This window comes from Bufo bufo, chromosome 5 (genome assembly GCF_905171765.1).
Source record: "Bufo bufo chromosome 5, aBufBuf1.1, whole genome shotgun sequence".
Lineage (NCBI taxonomy): Eukaryota > Metazoa > Chordata > Amphibia > Anura > Bufonidae > Bufo > Bufo bufo.
This window is the reverse complement of record NC_053393.1, coordinates 351,339,610-351,354,665: the sequence shown is the minus strand read 5'-3', so window position 1 is coordinate 351,354,665 and position 15,056 is coordinate 351,339,610. Positions and strand designations below refer to the sequence as shown.

The 15,056-nt window shown below is 43.6% G+C and overlaps 1 protein-coding gene across 1 annotated transcript in view; it reads right to left on the bottom strand.

Moving 5' to 3' along the window:
• Positions 1 to 12,665, bottom strand: part of BASP1 (brain abundant membrane attached signal protein 1) — an 82,724-nt gene extending 70,059 nt beyond the window's left edge. Inside the window, exon 1 of the mRNA XM_040432410.1 lies at positions 12,514 to 12,665. The gene's annotated coding sequence lies outside the window, so the exon portion shown is untranslated. The remainder of the gene's footprint in view (positions 1 to 12,513) is intronic.
• Between the last annotated feature and the right edge of the window lie 2,391 nt (positions 12,666 to 15,056).

The following is a 15,056-nucleotide window of genomic DNA, read 5'->3' as shown; positions in this document are numbered from 1 at the left end:
AGTAAAACAACAAAAAGGTGTATTACGATAATTGTCTAATAGCAGTTCATTTGCACATATACAGAGAGCCATATAGGTCTTGATAAAACGGATCCTAGAATTCTTTTACAAAACTGCTAAATAATAGAAGCACAACCTGTCAGACTAGAACGCTCCAATTGTGCTGTGACATAACGTGCAGCCTAATGCTTAAAAAGACACCAAAAGGGCAGTTTCAGTTGTGAAAAACGTGCCGTGTGGGAGCGTAAATTCCCAATGTGAACTCTGCTCTATTGACCGGAAAACACACAGAGGTTTAATGCTGTGTGTCTCTGCCCGACCTCAAAAAACGGAACAGAAGCGGAAAAAAAAAATATGTTCGTGTGCATGAGCCCTTACTCTGCGTTTTCTGGTCAAAAGGAGCAGAGTTCATTATGGGAATTCACGCTCTCACACGGAGAGCGTTTCATGCAGTGAACACGCGCTACTGAAACTGGACTAATGTGGCAAATAAGGAAAACTCAAAAGAAAAATCGTCTCCTTGTTTACCAAGCCTTAATTGGGTGGATATATAGACTATATTACGCATTTTGACTCCTTTTGGGTCGTTCCTACACGCATGAATTTGGCGCTCTGCTTTTTTATTTGACAACAATGGTTTTTGCAGCATCTTTTCCACAACCTTTCCCTCTATAGAGAAGGAGATGTCAAAACTCCTGGAAAAAAATGGCAAGAGCTACCACATGCTGTGAAACGAAGCAAGAAAGACAAAAAAATGTAATGAATAAAAAACACCAGTAGCGACAAAGAAGCTCATGTCCTGCTTTTCCCATAGACCTTTACAGCAAAAAAAAATAAAAAAATAATGTTAGGCCGCATGCACACGAACATATTTTCTTTCTGTGTCCGTTCCGTTTTTTTTTGCGTACTTTAAACAGAACCATTCATTTCAACGGGTCCGCAAACAAACAAAAAAAGTAGTTACTCCGTGTAGGGGTGGGCGATATAGGCTTTATGCACTATATGAATTTGTGCAACGATACAGATTTTGTCTCTATCGCATATAATCGCCAGACCGCGATATGACCACAGAGCAGTAGTGAATTGAAGAAGCTTCTCACTCGCCGCTCCGTGGCCTCCCGACTCTGCACCACGCTGTACTGGCCAGGGCCTGGCGTGCACACAGCATCAGCCCGCTGGCTGACGCTGTGTGTGACATCAGGTCCCATCCAATGCATGCTGGGAAGAAGACGTGACACCAGCGGACTCCATCAGCCAGCTGCTGCCGAGCACCCTGCAGGAAAGGTACGGTAAGTATAATAACTATTCTTCTGGGGGGAAGGGGAGAATCTATTTGCAAAGGATGGCCATGGGGCTGATCTGATGGCACTGGCTCTGGGGGACATGTATGATGGCAATTGCCAAATGCCATGGGGCTGATGGCACTGGCTCTGGGCCCCTGGGGGACATGTATGATGATGGCAAATGCCATGGGGCTGATGGCACTGTCTCTGAGGGACATGTATGATGATGATGATGATGGCAAATGCCATGGGGCTGATGGCACTGGCTCTGGGGGACATGTATGAAATTTGTGTTTTACTAACACTTAGTCTTCATCTTTACATTGTTTGGAAAAAGATCTGTTACACAATACACATATTAAAAATTTCTTGAAAAGTTTTGTAATTTGTATTTTTTGTATACATACAGAAGAAAAATAATATATTGAATATCGCACAGGCTTAAAATTATATTGCAATATAGATTTTAGGCCATATAGCCCACCCCTAACTCTGTGTGCCTTCTGTTTTGCAAAAAAATAGAACGTCCCATTATTGTCCGCATTACGACAGCTGTCCCGTTCCGCGAAATACGGAATGCACACGGACATCATCCGTATTTTTTGCAGATCCATTTTTTGTGGACCACAAAATACATACGTTTGTGTGCATGAGGCCTTAAAAAAGCACCCTCACACCACTTGATCTGTTTTTCAACCAAAAATCACTTATGTGACATTACTTTTACATTCTTCACCAACTCTGAGGGATGCCAATGAAGATTTGAAAGCAGTTGAAAATGAAATCACAATCCAATTGCTGTACAGGAAGATGCAGTGCAGCCAGAAATGTGTATAAGGCCTCTTTCAGACGGGCGTTGCGGGAAAATGTGCGGGTGCGTTACGGGAACACCCGCGATTTTTCCGCGCGAGTGCAAAAGATTGTAATGCGTTTTACACTCGCGTGAGAAAAATCGCGCATGTTTGGTACCCAAACTTCTTCACAGAAGTTCGGGCTTCGGATCAGTGTTCTGTAGATTGTATTATTTTCCCTTATAACATGGTTATAAAGGGAAAATAGCATTCTGAATACAGAATGCATAGTAAAATAGCGCTGGAGGGGTTAAAAAAAATTATAATAATTTAACTCACCTTAGTCCACTTGATCGCGTAGCCCGGCATCTCCTTCTGTCTTCATCTGATCTCTGTGCAGCAACAGGACCTGTGGTGACGTCATTCCGGTCATCACATGATCCATCACCATGGTAAAAGATCATGTGATGGATCATGTGATGACCGGAGTGACGTCACCACAGGTCCTATTCCTGCACAGAGATCAGATGAAGACAGAAGGAGATGCCGGGCTATGCGCTCAAGTGGACTAAGGCGAGTTAAATTATTATTTATTTTTAACCCCTCCAGCGCTATTTTACTCTGCATTCTGTATTCAGAATGCTATTATTTTCCCTTATAACCATGTTAGAAGGGAAAATAATAATGATCGGGTCTCCATCCCGATGGTCTCCTAGCAACCGTGCTTGCGGATGCTTGCGATTTTCGCGCAACCCCATTCACTTCTATGGGGCCTGCGTTGCGTGAAAAACGCAGAATATAGAGCATGCTGCGATTTTCACGCAACGCACAAGTGATGCGTGAAAATCACCGCTCATGTGAACAGCCCCATAGAAACGAATGGGTCGGTATTCAATGTGGGTGCAATGCGTTCACCTCCCGCATCGCATCCGCGCGGAATACTCGCCCGTGTGAAAGGGGCCTAAGGGAGGATTTTCAACACTTTGTGTCCCACCCCCCCTTCCTTTTTGCTGAAAAAATGGCAACTCCAGATGCTAGCAGAAAATACAAAATATTTTCCTTTTTTTTTTGCAACTAGTGTTTGGTTTTTTTCAATTCAGCCAAAATTTAGAAGCAATGTCGTTTTTTTCGGGTGTTTTTCCAATTTCTCCAAAAAAAAAAAAAAACATTAAAAAAAAAATTATAAATAAATAAAATAAAATAGGCAAATAATGCAAAAAAATAAATAAATCGCCGGCCGTAGGTTAGCCGCATCGGATCGCGGACCCATTCACTTTAATAGATCAGCGATCCGCCAAAAGATAGGAACGGAAGTACGAGACGCAACCTCACGGAAGCACTCCGTAGTGTTTCCGAGGGGTCCCGTTCCCTGCGACCGTTCCGCAATTCCGGATTTGCGGACCCATTGAAGTGAATGGGTCCGCATCCGTGATGCGGAATGCACACGGAACTGTGGCCGTGTATTGCGGCCCGCAATACGGCCACGGATCACACACGTTCGTGTGAACTAGGCCTAAAACTGAGGCACAGACTGCAGCTGCATCCCCCTTATACCCCTCAATCTCTGCAGAGAGATTTCTTGTCGACTAAAGAAAGTTTACAGGGAACCTACAGGCAGGGGATGTACGTACTACTGCAGCAATGTGAAGGGACCACTAAATTATTATTAAATTTCATGTACTGCCGATTTACGCAAAAATAACTGTGGATCCTGTTTAGAAGTCTTCAGTACTACTGTAGACAGACGGAGTAAATTGTTTTCGGCTGAATAACACCTTGGTGGAAGAAGGGTGCCTAGTATTTTATGCCTCATGAAGATTTGCGTTTTGGATTTCAATGGTTTTAGAAAGGATACTGCAACAACAAATAACAGGGTATTCGATACAGTTCTTTGGCGTAGCATGCTACCTTCTAATTACTCTTACCATGACACAAAGAATTATATAGTAATTGCAAGCTTTCTAAAGAAGAGATCAGGGACCTCGTATACAATGTCTCCCTGTTTCCTGGCAGTCCCAAATTTAAAAAAAAAAAAAAAAAAAAAAAATTATATATATATTATATATATATATATATATAAAAATGTCATAGATTGATCAAGCAAAGGATTTTTTTCACAGCATTTATCCCCATGACTGTATGAAGAAATGTGTCTCATGATATCATGATGTAAATACGTGCAAACTATAACATTCAAGTGCGATTAAAAAATGACAAATCCCACCACACTGCTACACCCGCATGTAAAGCTTAGCATGTTCACACAACGGATTCTTACTGCATCAAAATCCAATGCATATCGCGCAGGAGGATTACTTGCGTGGTGAGAGTAGGGCAAATTTGCATAAAAATCTGTAGAAAGGTGCGGATTTGGGGAGGAAACAGAAAAATCTGCAAGAAAATCAGTGTGTAAAATATTGGGGTCATTTATTGAGACCGGCGTTTTAGACACCGTCTTAATAGCCTATGAGCTGGCACATAATGCGCCTAAGTTATGTAGAGGCGCCGACCTTTGCGACTAAATCTGCAACAGATATACCCTAAAGTTTGGATTCTAATAAATGATCTCCTATGTATGTAAATCCACACCCGTGTGCAGCGAGCCTTACTGACAAAATACATGACATATGTAATACTGCAGCGGCTTTTTCTTGCTCATTTTCAGCGACGGTCTTTTTATTTCTATGGCAACAGTACTTTCTACGTAGGTTCTCAGTGTTATATATGGATGTGGGTCATAAATAAAAGCAAGCGTTGCAAAGTTGAAGGCTTCACCATATTTAATACAGCTCTAAAACTTCCATTTGATGGTTGATGAAGACGTGCATACCGGAGCACATTTTCATACAAGCACTGGCAGCCATTTTGTCTATGAATAAATCATTCATACAGACATTTGTGTCTCTTTTGCATGTTAATGTCAGCACAAGAGGTTTTCTTTAGGATACACTACATGACAGCTGGAATTTCTGAAGGCTACGTTTGACATTCCTGTAGAATTGTAGATGTAGGCCAGTGTGAAGTGTGATGACTTGGTGTATACATTAACGTTCAAGAATTAAAAAGGAGCAAAAAACTATATCCGATTTTTACTTTTACATTAATCCTGAGATAAGGAGAGTCGGTGTCCAAGACATCTTATCCATGCCAGACAGAATCCTATTCCACACTAACTGTCCGAGTATGGATAGTCGCAATCCCTGCTGGCCATCTTTCTGGTCCAACTTCTCCTGCATTCAGAAGGGGACCAACATGCTCCTTAGCTTCCCCGATTCCTCAGAGAAGAAGGTGAAGTGGCTCAGACACCATTCATGCCTACTTCTAAATCCATTGAGATATATAGCTATATTTCTCTAAACAGTGGAGATGTATTTATAGAGTTATTACATACCATCTGTATCTCTGGGGCTACATGTGAGGAACTATTTTCTATGCAGGGAAAGAAGGGGTTAACAAGAGCCAATTGTAATGCATCATGTGAGATGCAGGTGCTTGAAGGTCTCATGTGACAAACTGCTGCCTGTCCACAGAAAGGGAAGAAAGTCCTCCAGATATGTAAATAAGAGTTTTTAATACATGGAATAACCCCCTTTAAAAAAAAAATAATAATAATCAAATATTGACTCTGTATAAAACAAATGGTCGCTCAAGACACAATATTGATTAGCTCCGGGATGGCCATTGTATGTTTAAAACCATTGTAACTTGAGTCTCTATGGAAAATGAATAATTGGTTCCAAAGATGCTAATGCCATCCCATGATAAGAGAAAGTGAAAATTGATCAAATTGGTCAGTGATAAAAGGAAGTAATTTTTAACCAAAGAGAAGAAACTTATCCAAACATAAAGAAAGGATTGAAAAATGTTCCACAGTATTCAACCCAAAGTATTTTCTTCTTCTTGGATTACAGAAAAGTGTGAGCTGCATAACGTGCACAAAGATGAACATCGTCAGGAAGCCTTCTGGAGACCCCACTGTCCTCTTCTAGGCCACAACTAAAGCCAGTGTTCTAAACCACTGGGCCTTTAAACAGGAAAGTCTATACCCTACATGGGCTTTAGGCCCACCATAAAATGCTCGCTCAGTAACCACACTTTATGGAGACGCAGAGTGCCAGAACTCAAGGCAAAGCTGTCGTTTTTCCCCCAATTTTACACCGACAAAAAGAGAGTAGCAGGGATATTCAGACCAGGATAGTAAAATATTTCATCTTCACTCTGAAAATGTAATATATTTTTGCTTTACTAGCAACATAGGCAAGAGCCTGTGGTTTAAAAGCCTTAAGATCTGGAAGAAAAGTCATGACTAATGTGGTTCATTGAGGTATTTTCACCACAGGATAAGCTGCAAGTAAGATGGTCAGCGGAAATGCACAAAAAAAGCCACCAGAAATCCACTAGGCAAAATGCTGAGAAGTTACATAAAGGATGAGCAATGCGTGCATGCCAAAATGAAGCAGCAGACATACTTTCAAGTATGCAAATTGTAAATGGCATCTTTTAAACTTTAAACTTTTATAACATTTCACGTCATGTCCATGCACATTTTAGCTCATAGAAGGGAAGTATGCAATAATGTAGCAATCCAATACACTTGGGGAGGTGCCGGTTTGTCTGTACGGGCGACACTTGGGGAGGTGCCGGTTTGTCTGTACGGGTGACACTTGGGGAGGTGCCGGTTTGTCTGTACGGGCGACACTTGGGGAGGTGCCGGTTTGTCTGTACGGGCGACACTTGGGGAGGTGCCGGTTTGTCTGTACGGGCGACACTTGGGGAGGTGCCGGTGTGTCTGTACGGGCGACACTTGGGGAGGTGCCGGTTTGTCTGTACGGGCGACACTTGGGGAGGTGCCGGTTTGTCTGTACGGGCGACACTTGGGGAGGTGCCGGTTTGTCTGTACGGGCGACACTTGGGGAGGTGCCGGTTTGTCTGTACGGGCGACACTTGGGGAGGTGCCGGTTTGTCTGTACGGGCGACACTTGGGGAGGTGCCGGTTTGTCTGTACGGGCGACACTTGGGGAGGTGCCGGTTTGTCTGTACGGGCGACACTTGGGGAGGTGACGTTTTTTTCTGTTCGGGCGACACTTGGGGAGGTGCTGTTTTTTTCTGTTCGGGCGACACTTGGGGAGGTGCTGTTTTTTTCTGTTCGGGCGACACTTGGGGAGGTGCTGTTTTTTTCTGTTCGGGCGACACTTGGGGAGGTGCTGTTTTTTTCTGTTCGGGCGACACTTGGGGAGGTGCTGTTTTTTTCTGTTCGGGCGACACTTGGCGAGGTGCTATTTTTTTCTGTTCAGTTGACATCTGTAGAGAACAACCGGCTTCTGCAGACTGGGTCTGCATAGTCACCTGAAGAAGCAAGCCCTGTCAGTTGCTAATCTATAGATTAAAGGAAACCTGTCAACAGGTTTTACTGTTATAACCAAGTTGTAGCACTTTTAAACATCTTTCCAAATTGATGGCTTTTGATTCTCAGCAGTGTTGCATACCTGAGAAAATTAAGTTGTAAAAATTCCTGTGCAACCCCATTTATTGGCGATTGGCGTGGATGATGCCTCACACGTTGTCCTCCCCAAACCTAGTTAATGGTTCATTGAATTATTTCCAGAAAAAGTGTCACCCTCATCCAAGTGCAATGGCTGGTATTGCAAGTTTATCCCTATTCAACTAAATGACTACCAACTTATAGTTGGACCAGGATGCCACATTTTCTAGAAGCATAATGTTCCATAATCCTAATTAAAAGACGTAAAATATCCAAGAGTAATCTTAATAACTTGAGTACGAGGATTCACACGCATGGACATTAGCCCCTTCATGTGCTTGTAAAGTTGCTTCAGCTTAACCCTCCTGAGCAGATCTGGAATGCATTTTAGAATCACATAGTTTTCTCCTGAATTCCAGCTTCCTCTACGCTACCTGTCATTCAAACTGGAAAAACCTGATCGTAGTAAAGAATACTGAGGTCTCTCTGAGACCATGAGTACAGACATACATCTTTATCCACCATGTTGGATGTCAGGGATAAATGGAGAATATTGCTCACTGGAGTGATCAACCATGGGCGATATCAGAAATGTTCCTAGAATCCTGAACAATTTTGACAAATTGTTCTTCCTAATCTATAGGGGTCTATAGAGGACCATGGGTGTCAATTAATGAGGTTGCACAACGCTGGCTTTCAATTGATGTAAATATTCATGGCACAAGTTGTGTTATAAATGGTGGATTTGCATAGGATTACACGCATGTACACGTTCTCTGTCATTCCTGTACTAGACAGTTGAATGTGAGCATCATGTCCCTTCATGAAAAAAAAAATTACAATTTTTTTAAAATTAGTAGACAAAACTTGGGGGCAACTGCAATCATAACTGGCAATAAGTCTGTTACATCTCTGTGGAGGAATTTTGGCCAACTCTTCTTTTTAGAACTGTTCAGCCACATTGGAGGGTTTTTGAGCCTGAACGGCTTGTTTAAGGTCATACCACAGCATCTCAATAGGATTTAAGTCAAGACTTAGAGACCAGGCCACTCCAAAATTTTCATTAGTTTTTATAGCAATTCAGAGGTGGACTTGCTAGTGTGCTTCGGATCATTGTCCTGCTGCAGAACCCAAGTACGCTTGATCTTAAAGGGGTTCTCCAGGAATTAATGAAAATACTTAAATATCACTGTATTAGAAATATATTCAAGTACCTTTCATTAGTTAGAATGGTTGGTTTTGTCTAGGGATCAATCATTAGGAGAAATAAAATAGCCGCCGCCCTATTAGTGCACACAAAACCTGTCCTAATCACACAGGCAAAACTAGCCATTCTAACTAATGAAAGGTAATTTTGGGAATATATTTATAATAAAGTAATATTTAAGTATTTTCAGAACCCCTGGAGGACCCCATTAAGGTCACAAACTGATGGCTGGACATGATTCTCCTTGAGCATTTTCAGGTAGAGAGCAGAATTTATGGTTCCATCAATTACAGCAAGTCGTTCCGGTCCTAAAGAAGCCCCAGACCATCATACTACCAGCATGATATTTTACTATCTGTGCAATGTTTTCTGAAATAGTTTTATGCCAGGTGTAACGGGAGGCACACCTTCCAAGAAGTTCCACTATTGCCTTGTCAGTCCACAGCATAATTTCCCAAAAGCCTGACCTTTGTGTTCTTTTTGGTCAGCAGTGGCTTTTGCCTTGGAACTCCCCCATGGATAGCATTTTTGCCCAGTCTCTTTCTTATTGTTGAGTCATGAACAATGACCTTAACTGAGGCCTGCAGTGCTTTAGATGTTGTTCTGGGTTCTTTTGTGACCTGTCAACGCACTCTTGGAGTAATTTTAGTAGGCCAGCCACTCCTGGTAAGGTTCACCACTGTTCCATGTTTTCTCCATTTGTGGATAATAGCTCTCACTGCGGTTAGCTGGAGTCCCAAAGCCTTAGAAATGGCTTTATAACCTTTTCCAGACTGATGGATGTCATTGACTTTCTTTCTCATCTGTTCTTGAATTTCTTCAGATCGGGCATAATGTGTTGCTTTTTGAGATTTTAGCCTGCTTTATGTCAGATAGGTTCTCTTTGAAGGGATTTTCTGAGTTTTTAATACTTATGACCTATCCTCAGGCTAGGTCAGCAGTATCTGATCAGTGGGGGGTCCGACACCTGGGACCTCTGCTGATCACCTGTTTGAGAAGGCAGCGTCACTCACGCAGCGCCATGGCCTTCTCACAGCTTTTCCTAGGCCAGTGATGACACATTAATCGGTCAAGTGAATGGTGCTGAGCGCGATACAAAGCACAGCCACTATACACTGTACAACGCTGTGCTTTGTAAGCTGCGAGAGCACTGCTGCCTTCTCAAAACAGCTGATTGGCAGGGATCAGGGGTGTTGAACCCCCACCGATCAGATACCAATGACCTACCCAGATGATAGATCATCAGCATAGAAATCCTGGAAAACACATTTAGGGTCCATTCACACGTCCGTAGAATGGGTGCGGAACGGGTGCAGACCCATTTATTCTCAATGGGGACGGAAAGGATGCAGAAAGCACACATTGTGCTGTCCGCATCTGCATTTCCGGTCCGCGGCTCCCGAAAAAATTAGAACATGTCCAATTCTTGTCCGCAATAGCATTTCTATTAGGGTGCCGGCCCGGTGTATTGCGGATCCGCAATACACTACGGGGGTCTGAATAGACCCTTAAGCTAGAAAAGCAATCCATTTATGATGCTGAGCGATTTCACGTTATGATCCTGACCAGAAATTTTTCAGAGAAAAGGCAACATGAAACAATATAGAATAGCATGGTGCGAATGCTGCCAAAGTTCAGATTCCCCTTGGTGTCAGCACAGTGCCAGTCGGCCTTGAGCAATGCCAGACAATCTGGTTACTATGGATATAGCTTTACGAGTTCTTCATTCAGCCATATTACGGCTGGATATTAATCACCAGACACCATCATGGACAGTAAATATACACTTTACCACAACCATGTCAAGGGTTGTTGGGCAGTACGTTCAGAGCAACCAGTCTGTCTCAGGTCAAACTCCTGGCCAAAAAAAGCATTTACAGAGTGTTTGGGAATAATGAAATCATATTTGTTTTATACTGGCATATTAAAGGGGTTCTCCGGGATTTACATATTGGTAACCTATCCCAAGGAAGTGGTGCCAGCCGATCAGCTGTCTGATAAAGTCACAGAGCAGCTGACCAAGCACAGCGCCGTACATTGTACAGTGGCTATGCTTGGTACTGCACCTCAGCCCTATTCTCTTCTATGAGGCTGAGCTGCGCTCAGGCCAGGTTACTGATGAAGCATGAAGGCCTAGGAAGAGGCCTAAGTGCTGTCCTAGTGCCACTGATGCATCCATGACATGCCCGTATACTGCATGTGACCACTGCAGCTAATCAGTGGCCTCAGTGGTATATGGCATAAGACTGCAGAGGCCCCTGATTGGCTGCAGTGCTCACCTGCAGTCATGAAGGGGTAAGGATTGGAGTGGCAGAGCTGAAATAGAGGGGATTTGGACCAGTGAATGTACTATTTCGATTATTTTAACATTGCCAATGCAGTTTAAAAAAAAATACTTGGACAATTCCTTTAAGAAGATTTTTGTAAAAATTAAAAGGAGGATAGAGAAGCCTTTTAAGTTGACTACAGACAAGAAGCTAACTGACTCCCATTTATCCACATGACTGACAAGTCAGCCAGCACCAGTACGGTCATGTCCAGCGGAGATGGTCACGGATAGAGATGCATGAATGTGTGCAACTATTGTCACATCCTCATTCTGATGAAGGAGCCTGATCACTTGTGGCAGCCCTATCAACACTTCACGTCCTCTAAGCAGTCGACGGTCAGCCCTCGCCAATTGTCTGTACACATTTCACATACATGACAATGTAAGAAAACAAATTCATGTACGGGAACATATATATAAAACACATCTAGGATAGACAATCATATGTGTGGTCGTTTATATACACTATGGGGGTTATCTATCAAACTGGTGTAAAGTAGAACTGGCTTAGTTGCCCATAGCAACCAATCAGATTCCACCTTTAATTTTGACAGCTCCTTTGGAAAATGAAAGGTGGAATCTGATTGGTTGCTATGGGCAACTAAGCCAGTTCTACTTTACACCAGTTTGATAAATGACCCCCATATTACTTGGTGATGCCAGCCTCTAATACACCTGCCTGCTTGTTAGGTAGGTTTACTCCAGTGCAGGCAGTGGAATGGTTGTTAGGGAGAGGGATGCAGGGTACCAAGGAGAGCTACTCATGGAAGCTAAGGCAGCTCTCCACGCCCCGCACCTCTGCGCATGCGTGAGTCAAAGACAAAGGAATTGGTAATTACTGTAAAGTCTCATTCATTTGCACTGCAGTATTCGGACCATCTCCTGGGTGCACAGCTGTCAGCCCCTGCCATTCTCTCTGATCGCTCATTAGATAGAGATTATATTATATATCTATCTCTATCATAGGACAGGAGCAGGCTATATAGATAGGTATTGACGGTAGGACGAGACATCAGTGGGCTCAGCAATGGCTGCAGCAGCAGCAGACCCGGACAGATGTCATCCAGCTGTTGCATATGCATCGAGCCAAGCGTCCCTCTAACAGGGGTCCAGCCCTCGTCACGTCTCCCATCAGGAGCTCCAAAGCTGGGGTGCAGGATGGCAGGGCACCATTAACCCATCCCTGCCCTGGGCTTGTCAAGCAGTCACAAGCTAGAAACGCCCAGGTCGGATACCGGAGAAGCCACATAATCCGAGACAAAGAAGACACGAAAAGAACGGTATTTAGGTCATCCCTGCCTCCAGATGCCCTCACCAGTGAGCCCTGTGGCATCCTCCTCACACATCACACGTGCGGTCCTCTCTGCCCACTGGACCGGGCACATCACTGGTTAATATGAGCTGGACGGTGTGCGGCTTACCTTGCTGTATAGCCTGTGCACGTCCTGGGGTGACAGAGGGTCCTGCCCTGGGTGCCTGTGTCTCCCTGGCTCGGTGGCTGGCACTGGAGTGATTAGCAGGCGCTGGAGCAATGTCTGTGCTGCTGCTGCTGCTGCCTCTGCATTTCTCCCTCTCCCTCCTCCCCTCCTGCTTCTCCTCCCCCGTCTCCCCCTTTCCCTCCCCCACTCCCTCTCCATAAACCATTGTGGGGCTTCTTTTTTCTTTTTTTTTTCTCTCTAATAAATATTAAAGTGTGTGTGCTGATCATGCTTGCACTCAAATTTAGGAAAGCACCCTACCTCTCCTGAGCTGTATCTGGAGATGGCAGCCTTCCTGCCCAGCACTGGATATTGGGGTGCCCCCCCTGGATGGGACCTATAGATATCACTGACTGGGGAGCTCCTAATTACTGGGGCAATTACAGGCAGGTGAGCAGCGTCCACCATGGAGATTGCACCACTTGGACCAGACTTTAGTAGAAGGAATCTTTGGCTGCCATTCCTCCCAGGACATGAACAGGTTCTACAGCTTCATTTTGCACACCTTTTCTTGGTGGAAGTGCTTGAAGTAATTCTCCCAGTTTAGATGGAGGCTGATAACCAGCTCAGTTTGGAGAAGTCTCTGCAGATCTGACTTTTTATTTGTATGTATTTGTTCAAATATTTTTTAAGAAAAATTGAAAATGTTTGGTCAATGAAAATGTTCGGCAGTTTGTCTCCCCCTGCAGGGCATGTTGTGCATCGGTCACTGAGATAACTGACAGATTTCTACTATTTGTGTGCTATTTCTTAGGTTTTAGGACCAGCCTGTGGTCATCTAATGTAGTTAGGAGAACCGGCAGCCTAGGACTGGAGCTTTTCAAATGGTTGTTAAAGGTGTGTTCACATGTGGTAGACATTTCTGCAAGTTAAGTCTGTTCGGTGGACCTGCATGGGGTTGTTTCTGCTGCATGTGTTGATTTTCACCAACCAGATTGTGTGGAACCGAGCTGCTACATGTGAACGTACCCTTATAGCTGTAGAACATGAATACTGCTGAATAACAGGTTTACAGTAGTATTGATAAGTGGTAAAGCCTTATTCACACGTCCGTGCTCAAATCTGTGAGAAGGTGGTCAGTGATGCAGGCGTCAGTCAGGAGAAATATGATGAAGAACCCACCAGGCCGGGTTTACATGATGCAGCTTCGTCATCTTTTTTGCCTTGGTGTTCAGCAATTATCGTCTGCTGCGATTAACACTGCATTATGTGAACCAGCCGAATGCTTTTTGTGAGGCCTCTTGCACACGACCGTATGTATTTTGCGGTCTGCAAAAAATACGGATGACATCTGTGTGCATTCTGTATTTTGCGGAACGGAACAGCTGGCCCCTCATAGAACAGTACTATCCTTGTCCGTTATGCGGACAAAAATAGGAGAGTTCTATCCTTTAGCGGAACGGATATACGTTAACGGAATGCACACGGAGTACCTTCCGTTTTTTTTGCGGACCCGTTGAAATGAATGGTTCCGTAAAAAAAACAACGAAACGGAATGAAAATATTTAACATTATAAGGCCTATTGCACACGACCGTATGGCTTTTTCAGTGTTTTGCAATCCGTTTTTCACGGATCCGTTGTTCCGTTTTTTGTTTCCGTTGTGTTTCCGTTTCTGTTCTGTTTTTCCGTTCCGTTTTTCCGTATGGCATATACAGTATACAGTAATTACATAGATAAAATTGGGCTGGGCATAACATTTTCAATAGATGGTTCAGCAAAAAACGGAACGGAAACGGAAGACATACGGATGCATTTCCGTATGTGTTCCGTTTTTTTGCGGACCCATTGACTTGAATGGAGCCACGGACTGTGATTTGCGGGCAATAATAGGACATGTTCTATGTAAAAACGGAAATACGGAAACGGAATGCATACGGAGTACATTCCGTTTTTTTGGCGGACCCATTGAAATGAATGGTTCCGTATACAGACCGTATACGGAACGCAAAAAACGGCCAGTAAACGGGAAAAAAAAACGTCCGTGTGCAATAGGCCTAACAGGGCACTCAAGAAACCGTGACCATGTGGTTGAAACAATTAAGTGCTTTTATTTAATGGTAAAATAGATAAATTAATAATTGGCACAAAATGTAGTGAAATACTGTCTGACAATATTCAATAAATACAATCTAGACCAATTAACAGTCAATGACAATGTTCCAAAAAATCGACTATATATTAGATGAAATAGGATAAAAATATTCGATGGCATAGGATACAAAATAATCGGTGATCCTGAGGCTGGGTTCAGACCAGAGCGTTTTACAGCGCGTTCCTACGCGCTGTAAAACGCTCAACAGGCAAGAACCAATGTTTCCCTATGGGAATGATTCTCACCTGGGCGTTTTACGCTGGGTTCACACCAGAGCGTTCTGAAAGGAACGCTCTGTATGCACGATTGTACGGGCATTTACAAGCGCGCATACAGAGACAAGTGAACACACATTCTCGCGCGTTCCCGAAAGTCTATGTACGGGAACGCGC